Source organism: Somniosus microcephalus, chromosome 10 (assembly GCF_052327205.1).
Source record: "Somniosus microcephalus isolate GS21.2 chromosome 10, FLI_Smic_1.0, whole genome shotgun sequence".
Classification (NCBI taxonomy): domain Eukaryota; kingdom Metazoa; phylum Chordata; class Chondrichthyes; order Squaliformes; family Somniosidae; genus Somniosus; species Somniosus microcephalus.
The window spans coordinates 181,359,555-181,375,237 of record NC_140996.1 but is presented as its reverse complement, the minus strand read 5'-3'; the positions used below and the strand labels follow the sequence as shown (position 1 = coordinate 181,375,237).

Genomic DNA, 15,683 nt, shown 5'->3' with positions numbered 1-15,683 from the left:
GCTTGGAAAATCTAGCCTCATATTCCCTCCCTCTGATCAATAATCACTTCTCGTGGTAGTTTTTTATGAATATGCAGCACTTTAAACTTATACCTACATGTTTGTGGCAACAAGTAAAAATCACTTGTTTTACCGTGTCATAATCAGCAAAATCAATTGGTTCTATACATGAAAGTGCTCTAAGTATTTATTGCTAAGTGATGGGACCAGCCTTTCTGCTCTCACTTCTGTGGTAGTGGTTTGTGGTTTGCTAATAATTCAAAATCTGTTAAGAAACTATCTATGTCATCCCCTTTTTTACAATTTGGAACATGATTAGATTTGATAAAATTATTCTGCACTGAATTATGGACTAAATGAACTGGATCCCTACTCTCTACCCCAGAGGGCTGTGGATGCTCAGACAATGAGTATATTCACACTGATATATATATATATATATAATAATATATACTGTACTGAGATCGCTAGATTTTTGGACTCTAAGGGAATCAAGGGATATGGGGATAGGGTGGGAAAGTTCAGCCATGATCTTTTTGAATGGCGGAGCAGGCTCGAGGGGCCGTATGGCCTACTCCTGCTCCTATTATTCTTACTCACTGGGTTAATAGTCAATAAGCCTTTCAGTGCCAGATTAAATGCAGATCAGCACAGTTTCTCTTTTTCCAACATCTTATGTTGATGCTGTTGCTCCTTGGCTTCCTCCTCACGCTTTTACTGAGCCTCCTCATGCTGGCACCATTACTCCTTTTAATCCTTTTGGTGCTGCTGCTGAATGTCCTTGTGTTGACACGGCCACTGTCACCTTCGGCCTTTTCACTGTAATGCTCTTTTACAGTTAAAGCATTTCTAACTGGCATTAATGGGCCTAATTACTCTGCTGATAGGCCAATTTTACTTCTCTGAGCACATCTTTCTGAGATCTAGTACTTATTGTCACCGATCTTTACCGTAGGTGAATGCTTTAAATTTTGAAAAGCCTGTTGGTTGGCAGGTGATATGTACTCCAGTTTAACTGCCGCCAATTGTTACAATTTGGACTGCCTCCCAACTCTCTTTATTTGTGCTCACACAATGATCTCCTCTGATCTGAAAATTGTAATCTTATGAATGCCGTAAGATTTGATGGCATACTGCAGGACTAACAGTTACCCTTTTACCAAAATGTTAAGCACTGGAGACGCACGTGGATTACCCACCACATGCTTATTCCCACTCCAAAAGGCAGAAAATGCCACGCTGTCAGACTGTATAGTTCAGGCTAATAAATTGCTCCAATAATAGAGTCCAGAATCTTTAGTGTCCTTTTCAGAATCTTTGACAAACATAACATAGGCATTAGCATCCATGAAGCCCCTGCCACTGCTGCAATGTGGAAACCAGCAGTTAAACAGGAAACTACGGGACAATAAAACCCATGTCTATTATGCCATTCTTCTGGGATTCCAAGGCAGAGTATAACACATAAGATCAAAGAAATTCTTTCCCCCGACCTACACTTACCTAGCGCGCCGGCAGTTGACCTCTTGGTCTGCGTGGAATTCCTCTCCGAGGCCTGTCCCAGAGGCCGGCGCGCTATGCTGGCGTGTCCCAGGGGCGTAGTTAGTGCGATGCTTCCCCTGGGATCACGTGAGCAACAGGCAGCCAATCGGAGCAGGGAATACTCCATTCATAAGTCTTGACAGATAGACCTGTCAAAACGTATAAATGCTGAGGCTGTAAAACTGTACTTTACCTTCAAATAAATTTTAAAAAAAATCACACTTTGTAAATAAACTATAAATGACATTAAATAACTATTTTAAACAAAAATTTAAATTTTTGAAAAAAAGAATTTTATTAAAAAATGGGGCTAAAAATAAACTTACCTTGCTTTAAAGTATTTAGAAGTAAAAAACCTGTGGAAAAAATGTTTTAATTTTAAATAATTGACCACTTACCTTTGAAAATGAAGTCCTTATGGCTGCTTTTTACATTTCTAAAATGTACAGACTTACCCGCACGTTAAAACCTGAAAAAAAAGGAAGTTCAACGCGCACGCGCAGACTCCCGCGCGCACGCGTTCAACCTCTGAACCCCTTGGTTCAGAGGATCGGAAGTGCCGGTTTCCCGTGCATGCGTAGTGCATGCAAGATTCCGGCACTTCCATCGGGTCCACGCATGAGTACTCCGTCCGTACTCACACGTTGGGACCCGAATTTCTGGGCCAATAGGTTAGAAACATGAGGGGATTCCTGTTACAATTAAATTGAAATTGCAGTCAGACAACACTATGGTAGACCAGCTGGAACTTATAGAAATGCACATATGCCTGGTTAATATATATTTATTTTTTATCCCCATACAGACAATACAGATATAATACAGAAAGTTTGCAAGGCAGTGCTCTGCTCTGTCACATCCGATCGTAGTACTGAATGGACCAGTGTGTAGGTACACCAACGTGCTAATAATAAATAACAAGCAGTACATTTAATGGAATAATTTAATCAAGGAATTTGGTTGTCCGTTTAGTCTGTTTTCAGTTAATTGGATTATTTACTAGGTATTAATGTAAAAATACATTTAGATAGTCCTTTGTAGAAACTTCTTTTCACCAACACTGAAGTCATAGTTTAAATGCACCCTAACAATATTTGTATCTGATGATTCAATAATTCAGGACTATCCACTTTTTGCCTTCAGTTTTTAGTTAAAAACATGTCAATCATTTTTGATTTTCTGGTGTCAGGGGTTTACATAATTTGGTTAAAAACTTTACTGATGTTGCAAAAGTGAATCGAAGAATCATTACTCACATTATATAACCATATCCATCTTCTCTTTAGGATGCTTCTATTGAAATACCCACTGAGCGTTAAATTAGAAAAAAATTATTCATCCTTGTCCCAACATTATTAACTACTGATTGATGTTTCTCTTTCATGCATCATATATATCTACATGCTTCACCACTGAAAATTATTTTGTATAGTAATGTAATTTCACTAAATTAATCCAGCTATTGGGCAAGGCATCATATTAATGGGGAGTTAAAGTGCAATTTAATAATTAAGCCTATTTTGAGACATCACTTGATTCTCAGGATATTTAAATTCTTATGAATGGATTTTGTTGATACAAAATGATTTGATAAATCAATTTATTGTATATTAGATAGATTGTGATAGTTCACAAACTTCATCTGTAGTTTTCACTGCAAGCTATTTAGAGGTAGAAATTCAACAACATTTATGGAAGACTAATAGCCCAGCAGCTCCTACACCAGTTTCCTACAAAGATGTTCCTCAATTCAAGCCTGTCTTTTTACTGAGCTCTCACTTGAATCTGTTTGTTAATTTAGTTAGCCTGGCACTTGTCACTTTAATTAGATGGACATAATTCTGTTTTCATATGGGGATCCTCTGCTTTACTTTCTTATAAAGTAATGTCAGATGATCAGATCGCAGGAATAGGCAATGTGTGTGACCAAATTCAGTGCATAGGTAGGCTTGACAGTCTTAAAGGGGTGGGGGAGGGGGGAAGTAGAGTTACAATGGTAAAAGTTACAGGGGGAAATAAATCACAGTTAACAACAGCAACAAATTGCATTTATATAGCATCTTTAATGTAGTAAAACATCCCAAGGCACTTCACAGGAGCGTTATAAATAAAATTTGACACCGAGCCACATAAGGAGATATTAGGGCAGATGACCAAAGCGTGGTCAAAGAGGTAGGTTTTAAGGAGCATCTTAAAGGAGGAAAGAGAGGCGAAGAGGTTTAGGGAGGGAATTCCAGAGCTTAGGACTTAGGCAGCTGAAGGCTAACAATGAAAATCACAGAGATCTAGTAAAGAAGTCAGAAGCAGAGTGAGAGCTTCCTGCTTAATTTTAGTACAGACTAGTTTCAGAGACTTTGCTTGTTAGAAAGTGTATGTAGCCCACTAACAGTGATAGCATGATATACTTTGTTATTTCCTATGTAATAAGGAGCATTATGGAATAGATTTAAATTCTGTTTGCATATTATATATAAAATAAAAACAGCCTTTTGATATACAATTCGCCTTGTCTCGTTGGAGTGTCCATCAGTCTGTCTTCCTGGAGATAGGAGAAAGGCACGTGGAGGTACGTGCAAGATTACGGTGTCCGGTTCACACAATGTAAGGTTCCATTGGTACTACCTTGGGTCATGCTATCATATGACTAAATATTGGGCAGTAATGGTAAATTCCTGATACTGGAGGACACATAATCCGCTTACAGGAGAGAGTAGTGATGCTGAACTCGAGAGAATATCTGGTGCAGTTCTGAAATTTGTAATACCTGAGTTGGTTCAGATTATCTACTATTGCATGCAGAGCTATCCAGCTTCAATCAGCAAAGGGCAAGAATATTCATTTTCTATATATTAATACCACAATTCTGAAAAAGTTAACTTTCCAAGAGTTAATGATAAATTTACAGATGTATCAAAAATTCTCAGAGGTGGTATTTTCCACCTTATGGTCCATTTGTATCACATACAAATGTTGTGGAAGATAATGGTCTTGAAGTGCTGGTTATTTTCACTCCTGCAAATACCCGGGGTGTTGCATTATGCATTAGACCTGTTATGATAAGCTGAACAATCCTGTTAAGAGTGCAGTTTTCTTGTAAATATTAATTCTACATAAAAATGAATTTGCAGGAGATAAATTTACTCCTTATAGAATTCGCCCAATTTTTGTTCCACTGATTTCAGTGGAAGGAAAATTGGATGGATTCTTTAACAGGCGGGCGATCTGGTCCCCCAGGTTACCGCTGAGGCGGAAAAGTTGGAAGATGACCCCAATCACTCCTAGCTATCCAGCATTCTCTATGTAATTGTGTTTTTCTTTTGTAATAATTTCATAGTGCATTCATACTGTAAATTTAGTGTTAGTGCAAAACAGTTTCAGCTTTGCAGCAGCTCTAAACTTGTTGAGTATAAATAGGGTCTCAAGGCCTAAGCTGACTCACTCAGGTGTCGGGTTCGATCCTGGTTGCAGATTCAGGCTGCATTTATGCAGTAGCTGCAGCACCAGTGTGAAGCAAAACTATTATGCACTGATCACACAGTTGTGTGAACACACCCTTGGTGATTCAAGCATGGTTTGCATAACATCTATTTTAACCATATGAGCATATGAAGATCATCATTAATTCAAAAGTAACAACTTATGTTTGTTCAGCGTATGTGAAATTAAAAACAGCGCTGCATTGCAGAAAATGGAATAATACAGATTGAATGTTGAATTAAAGTGCGGTCGGTACAAAAATAATTTGTCCCTATTGTACCACAGGGTTTTTTAAAAAGTAGCTACATTTCTTTTCATTGAGAATTTGTAATAGCCTGTTTTTCAAAATATTGCCTAATCCAATGCTGCACCAGTGAGAACGAAAAATGTTTACATTAAACAAAATGTTACTATTTAGTTACAGTAATACTTGACGGATATAAAACTTCAGATGCTTACAAATGATTTTATACTGAACCTATGTTTTAATTCTTGGTGATATATTAAAGAAGATAGATAGTGCAGTTTATTTCAAGAGTACTGTGAACTAATAGAATTTTGTGGTTCTATGTTTTCTTCCAAATTCAACTTCACCTCATTTAATATACAGAATATTGATGTTGCAGATTTTGTCTGATAGAAAGAAACTGCAAGTGGCAATTAGTATTCAAAGACTTATTAACCTTGTCTGTTATGACCCATAAGTGGGCAGACACAGCATATAATGGAGCGAACAAATGGGCGTAGATCAGTGGTGCCAGATATCTTCCCATTTTGTGCTTGACATGTATTTCCAGTTAGGATACCATCAGGCGCCAGGAGCTCCTGCCAGAAATAGGTGGAAGCTTCATTATAATATTAATACAGGATCTTAATTTCACTTAAATGCATTGGAAGTCCAGGGTTGATAGGCTGCTCCTTTCACTTGAAGTGGGTTTAAAGGGACAGCCAGCAACTTTCAGGGGCAATTTAACATTTTTTTTTTACTTTTGCTGATCTTGTTTTTTTATGGCCAACTCTGTGGGGGAAAGAGATTTTTCGAAAGTCTTTCAGTGCAGCCATACTTGAAAGCAACCTATCCTTTGAGACAATGGGTGTCTTTATTGTTTGTGTTTGTATTTGTGTTACTTCGATGAACATAAGAACATAAGAACATAAGAAATAGGAGCAGGAGTAGGCCAATCGGCCCCTCGAGCCTGCTCCGCCATTCAATAAGATCATGGCTGATCTGATCCTAACCTCAAATCTACTTCCACTCGCCATCCCACCCGAACCCATGTGATCTCCCGGGAGAGGCGGAAAACCAGATACAAACCCAATGGCCAATTTGGGAGAAAAAATCTGGGAAATTCCTCTCCGACCCATCTAGGCGATCGAAACTCGTCCAGGAGATCACTCTGTCCCTATATTTCCTGCAGTACTTACCTTCTGTAAAAGATGATCTCCACCCCAGCCAGGAACAAGCCCAATTTACTCTTGAAGGACTCCTAGCTGGCAGCCTGTTCCCGAGGTCTCCACTAATCCCTGTGAATAGAACCATCTCCTGAAATTTAACACAGAATTAGAACACAAGAAGTAGGAGCAGGACCAGGCTACACGGCCCCTGGGCCCGTTCCGCCACCCACAGGGCCATGACCGATCCGAACCTAGACTCATGTCCAATTTCCTGCCCACTCCTCGTAACCCCTAATTCCCTTCACTTCTAGGAAACTGTCTATTTCTGTTTTAAATTTATTTAATGATGTAGCTTCCACAGCTTTCTGGGGCAGCAAATTCCACAGACCTACTACCTTCTGAGTGAAGAAGTTTCTCCTCATCTCAGTTTTGAAAGAGCAGCCCCTTATTCTAAGATTATGCCCCCTAGTTCTAGTTTCACCCATCATTGGGAACATCCTCACCGCATCCACCCGATCAAGCCCCTTCACAATCTTATATGTTTCAATAAGATCGCCTCTCATTCTTCTGAACTCGAATGAGTAGAGTCCCAATCTACTCAACCTCTCCTCATATGTCCACCCTTTCATCCCCGGGATTAACCGAGTAAACCTTCTTTGTACTGCCTCGAGAGCAAGTATGTCTTTTCTTAAGTATGGACACCAAAACTGTATGCAGTATTCCAGGTGCGGTCTCACCAATACCTTGTACAACTGCAGCAATACCTCCCTGTTTTTATATTCTATCCCCCTAGCAATAAAAGCCAACATTCCATTGGCCTTCTTGATCACCTGCTGCACCTGCATACTAACTTTTTGAGTTTCGTGCACCAAGACCCCCAGATCCCTTTGTACTACAGTACTTTCCAGTTTCTTGCCATTAAGATGATAGCTTGCTCTATGATTTTTCCTGACAAAGTGCATAACCTCACACTTTCCAGTATTGTATTCCATCTGCCAAATCTCTGCCCACTTACTTAGCCTGTCTATGTCCCTTTTGCAGGTTTTTTTATGTCCTCCTCACTCACTACTTTCCCTCCCATCTTTGTATCATCTGCAAACTTTGATATGTTACACTCGGTCCCCTCCTCCAAATCGTTAATATAGATTGTAAAGAGTTGGGGTCCCAGCACTGACCCCTGCGGAACACCACTAGCTACTGATTGCCAGTCTGAGAATGAACCATTTATCCCAACTCTCTGCTTTCTGTTAGATAACCAATCCTCCACCCATGCCAGAACATTACCCCCAATCCCGTGATTTTTTATCTTGAGCAATAATCTTTTGTGTGGCACCTTGTCAAATGCCTTTTGGAAGTCTAAATACACTACGCCCACTGGTTCCCCTTTATCCACCCTGTATGTTACGTCCTCAAAGAATTCAAGCAAATTTGTCAAACATGACTTCCCCTTCATAAAACCATGCTGACTTTGTCCTATTAAAGTATGTTTATCCAAATGTCCCGTTACTGTCTCCTTAATAATGGACTCCAAAATTTTACCAACCACAGATGTTAGGCTAACTGGTCTATAGTTTCCAGCCTTCTGCCTACTACCCTTTTTAAATAAGGGTGTTACATTAGCAGTTTTCCAATCTGCCGGGACCTTTGCTGAGTCCAGGGAGTTTTGGAAAATTATTACCAATGCATCCACAATCCCTACCCCCACTTCCCTCAAGACCCTAGGATGTAAGCCATCAGGTCCAGGGGATTTATCCGCCTTGAGTCCCATTATTTTACCGAGTACCAATTCCTTAGTGATTTTAATCGTATTTAGCTCCTCCCCCCCAGAGCCCCCTGTTTGTCCAGTGTTGGGATATTCTTAGTGTCCTCTACCGTAAAGACTGAAACAAAATATTTGTTCAGCGTTTTTGCCATCTCCATGTTTTCCACCATTAATTTCCCGGTCTCATCCTCTAAGGGACCAACATTTACTTTAGCCACCGTTTTTCTTTTTATATAACTATAGAAACTCTTGCTATCTGCTTTTATATTTTTTGCTAATTTACTTTCATAATCTATCTTCCCTTTCTTAATCAATCTTTTAGTTATTTTTTGCTGTCTTTTGAAGACTTCCCAATCTTCTATCCTCCCACTAGATTTGGCTACCTTATATGCCCTTGCTTTTAGTCAGATACTATCCTTAATTACTTTACTTAGCCACGGATGGCTGTCATTTCTTTTACATCCTTTTTTCCTCAGTGGAATATATTTTTTTGAAAGTTGTAAAATAACTCCTTAAATGTACACCACTGCTCATGTACCGTCTTACCCTTTAATCTATTTTCCCAGTCCACTCGAATCAATTCCGCTCTCATACCTTCATAGTCTCCTTTATTCAAGCTTAGTACATTTGTTTGAGATCCAACCTTCTCACCCTTTAATTGAACATGGAATTCAACCATGTTATGGTCACTCATTCCAAGGGGATCCTTTACTAGGATATTTTTAATTAATCCTGACTCATTACACAGGACCAGATCTAAGGTTGCTTGCCCGCTGGTCGGTTCAGTTACATACTGCTCAAGAAACCCATCCCTAATACACTCAATGAACTCTTCCTCAAGGCTGCCCTGCCCACTTTGATTTGTCCAGTTAATATGATAGTTAAAATCCCCCATAATTATAGCTGTTCCCTTATTACAAGCCCCAACTATTTCCTGATTAATACTCCGTCCAACAGAGTTACAACTGTTAGGAGGCCTATAGACTACGCCCACTAGTGTTTTATTCCCCTTATTATTCCTCATCTCCACCCAAACTGTTTCACTATCCTGATCCTTTGACCCAATATCATTTCTCTGTTTTACAGTGATTCCTTCCTTTATTAACATAGCCACCCCACCTCCCCTTCCTTCCTGCCTGCCCTTCCTGATTGTTAAATACCCTGGTATGTTTAATTCCCAGTCATGGTCACCCTGCAGCCATGTTTCTGTAATGGCCACAAGATCATACCCATATGTAGTTATTTGAGCCATTAACTTGTCCATTTTGTTACGAATGCTACGTGCATTCAGATAAAGAACTTTCAAATATGTTTTGTGACACTTAGTTCCCGCTTTTGCCCTTTTTATTACTTTACCTTTTACTCCATACCTTCTGCCCCTTCCTGACACGCTCTGGTTTTTAATTTCCCCACTGCTACCTAAGTCTATGACCTTCTCTGTTGTCATTTTTATTATTTGCTCTCTAGGAACCTCCCCCCCCACTAGTTAGTTTAAAGCCCTCTCTACAGCCCTAGTTATATGATCTGCCAGGACTCTAGTCCCAGCACTGGCCAAGTGAAGCCCGTCCCAACGGAACAGCTCCCTCCTGCCCTAGTACTGGTGCCAGTGTCCCAGGAAGCAAAACCCATTTCTCCCACACCAGTCTTTGAGCCATGCATTTAACTCTCTAATTTTATTTGTCCCAGCCAAATTCACTCGTGGCTCAGGTAATAATCCAGAGATTATTACCCTTGAGGTTCTGTTTTTTAATTTGACCCCTAGCTGCTCATACTCCTTTAACAGAACCGGCTCCCTAGTCCTATCTACGTTGTTTGTACCAACATGGACCACGACAACTGGATCCACCCCCTCCCACTGCAAGTTTCTTTCCAGCCCAGAGGAGATGTCCTTAACCCTGGCACCGGGTAGGCAACACAGCCTTCGGGACTCTCGCTCTCAGCTGCAGAGAACTCTATCTATCCCCCTAATAATACTATCCCCTACCACTACAACATTTCTATTTACTCCCCCCTCTTGAATGGCCCCCCGTTCCACGGTGCTGTGGCCAGGTTGCTCATCCCCCCTGCAGTCCCCGCTCCCGCCCTCACAGGGAGTAAGAACCTCGAACCTGTTTGACAAGAGCAAGGGCTGCGGCTCCTCCAACACTACCTCCTGGATCCCTGTCCCTGCCTCGCTCATAGTCACACCGTCCTGTCCCTGACCACGGACTACATCTGAATTAATTAATTTCATAGGTGTGGCTACCTCCTGAAACATAGAGTCCAGGTACTTCTCCCCCTCCCTGATGTGTCGCAGTGTCTGAAGCTCGGTCTCAAACTCTTTAAGTTCCTCTAGCAGGAAACACTTATCGCAAATGTAATCACCGTGAGCCTCAATGGGGTCCACCGGCTCCCACATTTCGCAACAGTAACACATCACCCATTTCTATGTAATTAATTAAATTTCTTATTATTAGTTATGAAGACCCTCTGCCCCGATATAGATGATGAATATCGCACCACTATTTAATAGGACTTACCAACTTATAAGGTATAACAGAGAAGGAAGAGGACCTACCAACCAGCTGATCACCTACCTCCCTTTTGAATGCTGTCTGTGGGGCCTGTTAGGTTGAGTCGCCTCGCTGCTCCGCTTCTGCAGTGCTGGCTAAGCCCGAGAGTGGGAAACAAAACAGGACAGAAACACCCCCTCACCTCCCACTTGCCCAAACTCTCTCACTTATCAAACTCTCGCTTCACTCAACGCCACCGCACTCGCCCCGCCCCTTTTTAAACCCGGATTCTACTTCTGGTTTAAACTCCCCAACAGTTTAATTTACTTTAATAAATTAAACTTACTTCAAAAAATTAAATTTTCCCTTCACTTAAACTCACTAAATAAACTTAAATAACTTTTCTCTCACTTACCAAACTCTCGCTTCACTCAACGCCACCGCACTCGCCAGAGGAGGAAGCATGGAGGAATGCACGGCAAGACAACTTACATTATAGGAAAACTGTGCCTATCCATCATTAGCCCCATAAATACATTAGTAAACAATAACAGACTTACTTGGAATTAGTGGAGTAAAAATGTATGCAGAGACTTCAATTCCCCAGAGAAGCTGTGACAAGAGTTGTGTCACATGCTGCAAGCTGACCTGGAGCCAAACTGCAGAGTAGACAGGCATGGCACAGTCAGTGGTGGTTAAGGCCACTGCAGGCCTTAACTCGTTCACCTAAATCTCATACCAGGCTGCCACAGGGGACATCAACAATATTAGTCAATGTGCAGTCCACAGATGTATGATGCAGGTGATTGACAGGTGCCAGAACAAGCAGCCTCTTGGACAACTGGCAACTGCAGGAGAGGCCCTAGCTTTCTTCCAAATTATAGCAAATTCTTCATCTTCTTAGACAGTCCCTCGGAACCGAGGATGACTTGCTTCCACACTAAAAATGAGTTCTGAGGTGACTAATGAGTCCAATATGGGACCTACAGTCTCTGTCACAGGTGGGGCAGATGGTGGTTGAAGGGGACGGGTGGGTGGGATGCTTGGGTTGATGTGCGCTCCTTCCGCTGTTTGCGCTTGGCTTCCGCTTGCTCCCGGCGAAGAGACTCGAGGTATTCAGCGCCTTTCCGGATGCTTCACCTCCACTTTGAACGGCCTTGGGCCAGGGATTCCCAGGTGTCGGTGGGGATGTTGCACTTTTTCAAGGAGGCTTTGAGGGTGTCCTTGAAGCGTTTCCTCTGCCCACCTGGGGCTCTTTTGCCGTGGCGGAGCTCCGAGTACAGCGCTTGTTTTGGGAGTCTCGTATCGGGCATGCGGACGATGTGACCCGTCCATCGGAGCTGATTGAGCGTGGTCAAAGCTTCGATGCTGGGGATGTTGGCCTGAGCGAGAACACTTACGTTGGTGTGCCTATCCTGCCAATGGATTTGCAGGATCTTGCGGAGGCAGCGTTGGTGGTACCTCTCCAGTGCTTTGAGGTGCCTGCTGTACATGGTCCATGTCTCTGAAGCATACACGAGGGTGGGAATCACTACTGCTCTGTAGACCATGAGCTTGGTGCCGGGTTTGAGGTCCTGATCTTCAAACACTCTCTTCCTCAGGCGACTGAAGGCTGCACTGGCACACTGAAGGCAGTGTTGGACTTCGTCATCGATGTCTGCCCTTGTTGACAGTAGGCTCCCGAGGTATGGAAAGATGTATGATGCAGGTGACTGACAGGTGCCAGAACAAGCAGCCTCTTGGACAACTGGCAACTGCAGGAGAGGCCCTAGCTTTCTTCCAAATTATAGCAAATACCAAAGGCCTGGCACACTTGATTGCAAACCTGGAGCCCTACGTGCTCCTTCACACATGAATACATGAACTTCAAGGGGTAATACTGAGCAGTTCAGTCTGCAACTCCCCTTTGACCGTGTGCACAGGATCATGCAGGGGAACACACACTTCCCCAGCAGCAGTCGCAAAACATTTATTTTAAGGCAATCTACCATGCCTCCATTATTTAATCCACAAAAAAAACCAACAGCTTGCATTTATATAGTGCCTTTAACATTGTACTGTCCTCCCTACGTGTATGTGTCTGTACGCAGTTAGACAGCCAGCCAAACTCCTTTCAATAACGACATGGGAGTCAAGATGTAGTGTCCAAGCTCCGGTGTTTAATAATGCCACACTTGCATGAGGTCAATGAAACAATACAAATCAGTTGCATTGGGTTGGAGTAAAACTGAGAAAGAAAAAAGAAAGAAATGCACCTTGTTACATACATGAGATATAACTAACATCTAAACATGAATATGTAATGAAACCATTCAACTCACAGGCAATGCTTTCGAAGGCGTAACAATGTAATATTACAGCAGATTAACTTGCAGCACGCTCAATGCTGGTGTGACCTCTTTGTTTGCTATCACTATACTACTTCCTGTTGAGCGACCCTACTGGCCATTTCCATTTACTGCCACCTACTGGCGGCAACAAAACGAAACTCCTGCAATTATAAGGCAGAACACTCCCCACCTGGCGTCTATTAGATGCCACTACTTATAAAACATATACAGAACTGTGGAATCAATAACACTCAGTCCTCCTTAGGTAAGAGGAGTACGACCTCTGAGATGGGTCTGAAGAACTTTTGACCGTTCCTTGAACAGTGGCCTTCACCTCCATCTTTCGCACCCTGTCGTCTTTGCTGGGGAAGACAGAGGTGACACGACCCATAGGCCACTCATTGTGGGATACTTGGCTTTCTTTCAGTAAGACGATGTCACCTTCTCGGAGACTCCGACGAGCCTCGTTCCACTTCCGCCGGCTTTGCAAAGTGGGAAGGAACTCGGTGCGCCAGCGGCTCCAGAACTTACTGGCCAAGGCTTGTACTCTTCTCCACTGGCTCTTCAGGAGGTCTTTGTCAGTGAAGTCTCCAGGAGGAGTGGGTACACAGCCCTTCTGTGTGAGTAACATGTTTGGAGTCTAGAGGAATGGTGAATCTGGATTGGAAGAAACAGGAACAAGGGGCCTCGCATTAATGATTGCTGACACTTCAGCCATGAAGGTGCACAGCACTTCGTGCGTCAGCTGAGGTGGTCTGTTCTGTCGCAACATTGAGTCCAGAATGCGCCGCGACACTCCAATCATGCGCTCCCACGCACCACTCATGTGTGAAGCATGTGGAGGATTAAATTCCCATGTGCAACCTTGCTGGCTTAGGTATGTCAGGATGCTTGGCCTTTGGTTGTGTTCATTCCCTAACTCGAGCTCTCGACAAGCTCCAATGAAATTTGTTCCACAGTCGGATCTTAACTGCTTTGCTGGCCCGCAGATGGCGAAGAATCTTCGTAATGCATTAATGCAGCTGGACGTGTCCATGGACTCGATCACTTCTATATGCACAGCTCTTGTGCTCATACAAGTGAATAGCATAGCCCAGCGTTTGCTATGAGCGGCGCCTCCTCTGGTGCGGTGAGTAGTGATAGTCCAAGGGCCAAAAACATCCAGGCTGACGTATGAAAATGGTGGCGATGAACTAAGTTGTTCCGGAGGCAGATTAGCCATCTTCTGCTCCTCCGTTCTCCATCTGAGCTTTCTGCATGTGACGCATTGGTGTAAGACAGATCCAATCAACCGTTTGCCGCTGACAATCCACAAGCCAGCTGCTCGAATGGCTCCCTCAGTGAACTGGTGGCCCTGGTGTTCTATCAGTTCATGGTGGTGTCTTGTGAGCAATGTTGTGATGTGGCTTTGATGTGGCAGGACAACAGGACTCCTTTCTTGCAAGCTCAGTTCTGCATGCGTCAGCCGTCCTCCAATTCTGATGAGGCCGTCATTCACATAAAAATGTCTCTCCACAAACTGTCTTGTGTCTTTTCCATGCTCGTGTTCTCCCTCTTTGGCTGCACTTCTGAGCCCATAGATGGAGACTGCAGGGGAGGGGCTGTTACCAAAAACGTGGACCCGCATCCTGTATTCAGTGATGTCCTTTGACATGTTGTTGTCGCGATACCAGAAGAACCTCAGATAGTTCCTATGGTCCTCTCTCACCACAAAGCAATAGAACATCTGTTGGATGTCTGCGGTTACTGCTACGAGCTCTTTCCTAAAGCGAATCAGCACGCCAAAGAGGGTGTTGTTTAGGTCTGGACCCGTGAGCAGAACGTTGTTGAGTGAGATGCCACAGTGCTGAGCGCTGGAGTCGAAATCTACCCTTATTTGACTAGGTTTCTGGGGGTGATAAACTCCAAAAATCGGGAGATACCAGCACTCTTCTCCTTCTTTGAGTGGAGGTGCTAATTCAGCATGGTTACTCTCGAAAACCTTTTCCATGAAGGCAATGAACTGTTCCTTCATTTCGGGCTTTCTATCTAATGTGCGCCGCAGTGATGCGAGGCGTGACAGTGCCTGATCGCGATTGTTAGGCAGAAGAAGCCGGGGTACCTTGAAGAGGAGAGGCGCAACCCAGCTGTTCGCCTCATCTTTGTGAAATTCTTTCTCCATAATATTCATGAAAGCTTCGTCTTCGAAGGAGAGAGCACCTTAGTTGTCATCTTTTGTCTTTTCAAACACGGTGTGCCCTGTTGTGTCGGTACCTTTCTACCTAGACACAATTTAGGACTCAGAACTCAGAGATTCAAACATGAAGTGCTTTATTGGAAGGAAAGGAAGTTCTGGAAAGTTCCGAACAAAGAGAGCTAAACTTAACAGAGAACACCCAACCATTTATCTCCTGTGACAGCGCCACCACAGGTGGGAGGAGAACACACAATAGAACACACAATACATAACATTTCCTCCCCTCTTAAATGGAAGGTCCACATTATTCCTCAACAGGTAAGTTACTTTCAATGCACTCAACGAACCTAGGGTAGAGGTAGACTGCCTCAACCCCTGACTTTACCCTGGGGTTTATTCTGCCCCAGTCTTGTGGGTAAGTCACTAAGCCTACAGATCCAAGCGTCTTGGAGGCCGCTGCTCTCTGACAGGATACCGGCGGTCATCGCTGGCTTCCACAGGCCTAGATA

General features: G+C 43.0%; 1 protein-coding gene and 1 long non-coding RNA gene across 2 annotated transcripts in view; one reads left to right on the top strand and one right to left on the bottom strand.

Annotated features, from left to right (window-relative positions):
• Positions 1–1,624, bottom strand: part of LOC147111903 (uncharacterized) — a 69,996-nt gene extending 68,372 nt beyond the window's left edge. Inside the window, exon 1 of the long non-coding RNA XR_015079765.1 lies at positions 1,504–1,624. This is a non-coding gene — a long non-coding RNA (uncharacterized LOC147111903). The remainder of the gene's footprint in view (positions 1–1,503) is intronic.
• The window catches only part of flt1 (fms related receptor tyrosine kinase 1), a 245,006-nt gene that overhangs the window by 106,895 nt on the left and 122,428 nt on the right, over positions 1–15,683 (top strand). The gene's annotated exons all lie outside the window — the stretch shown is intronic.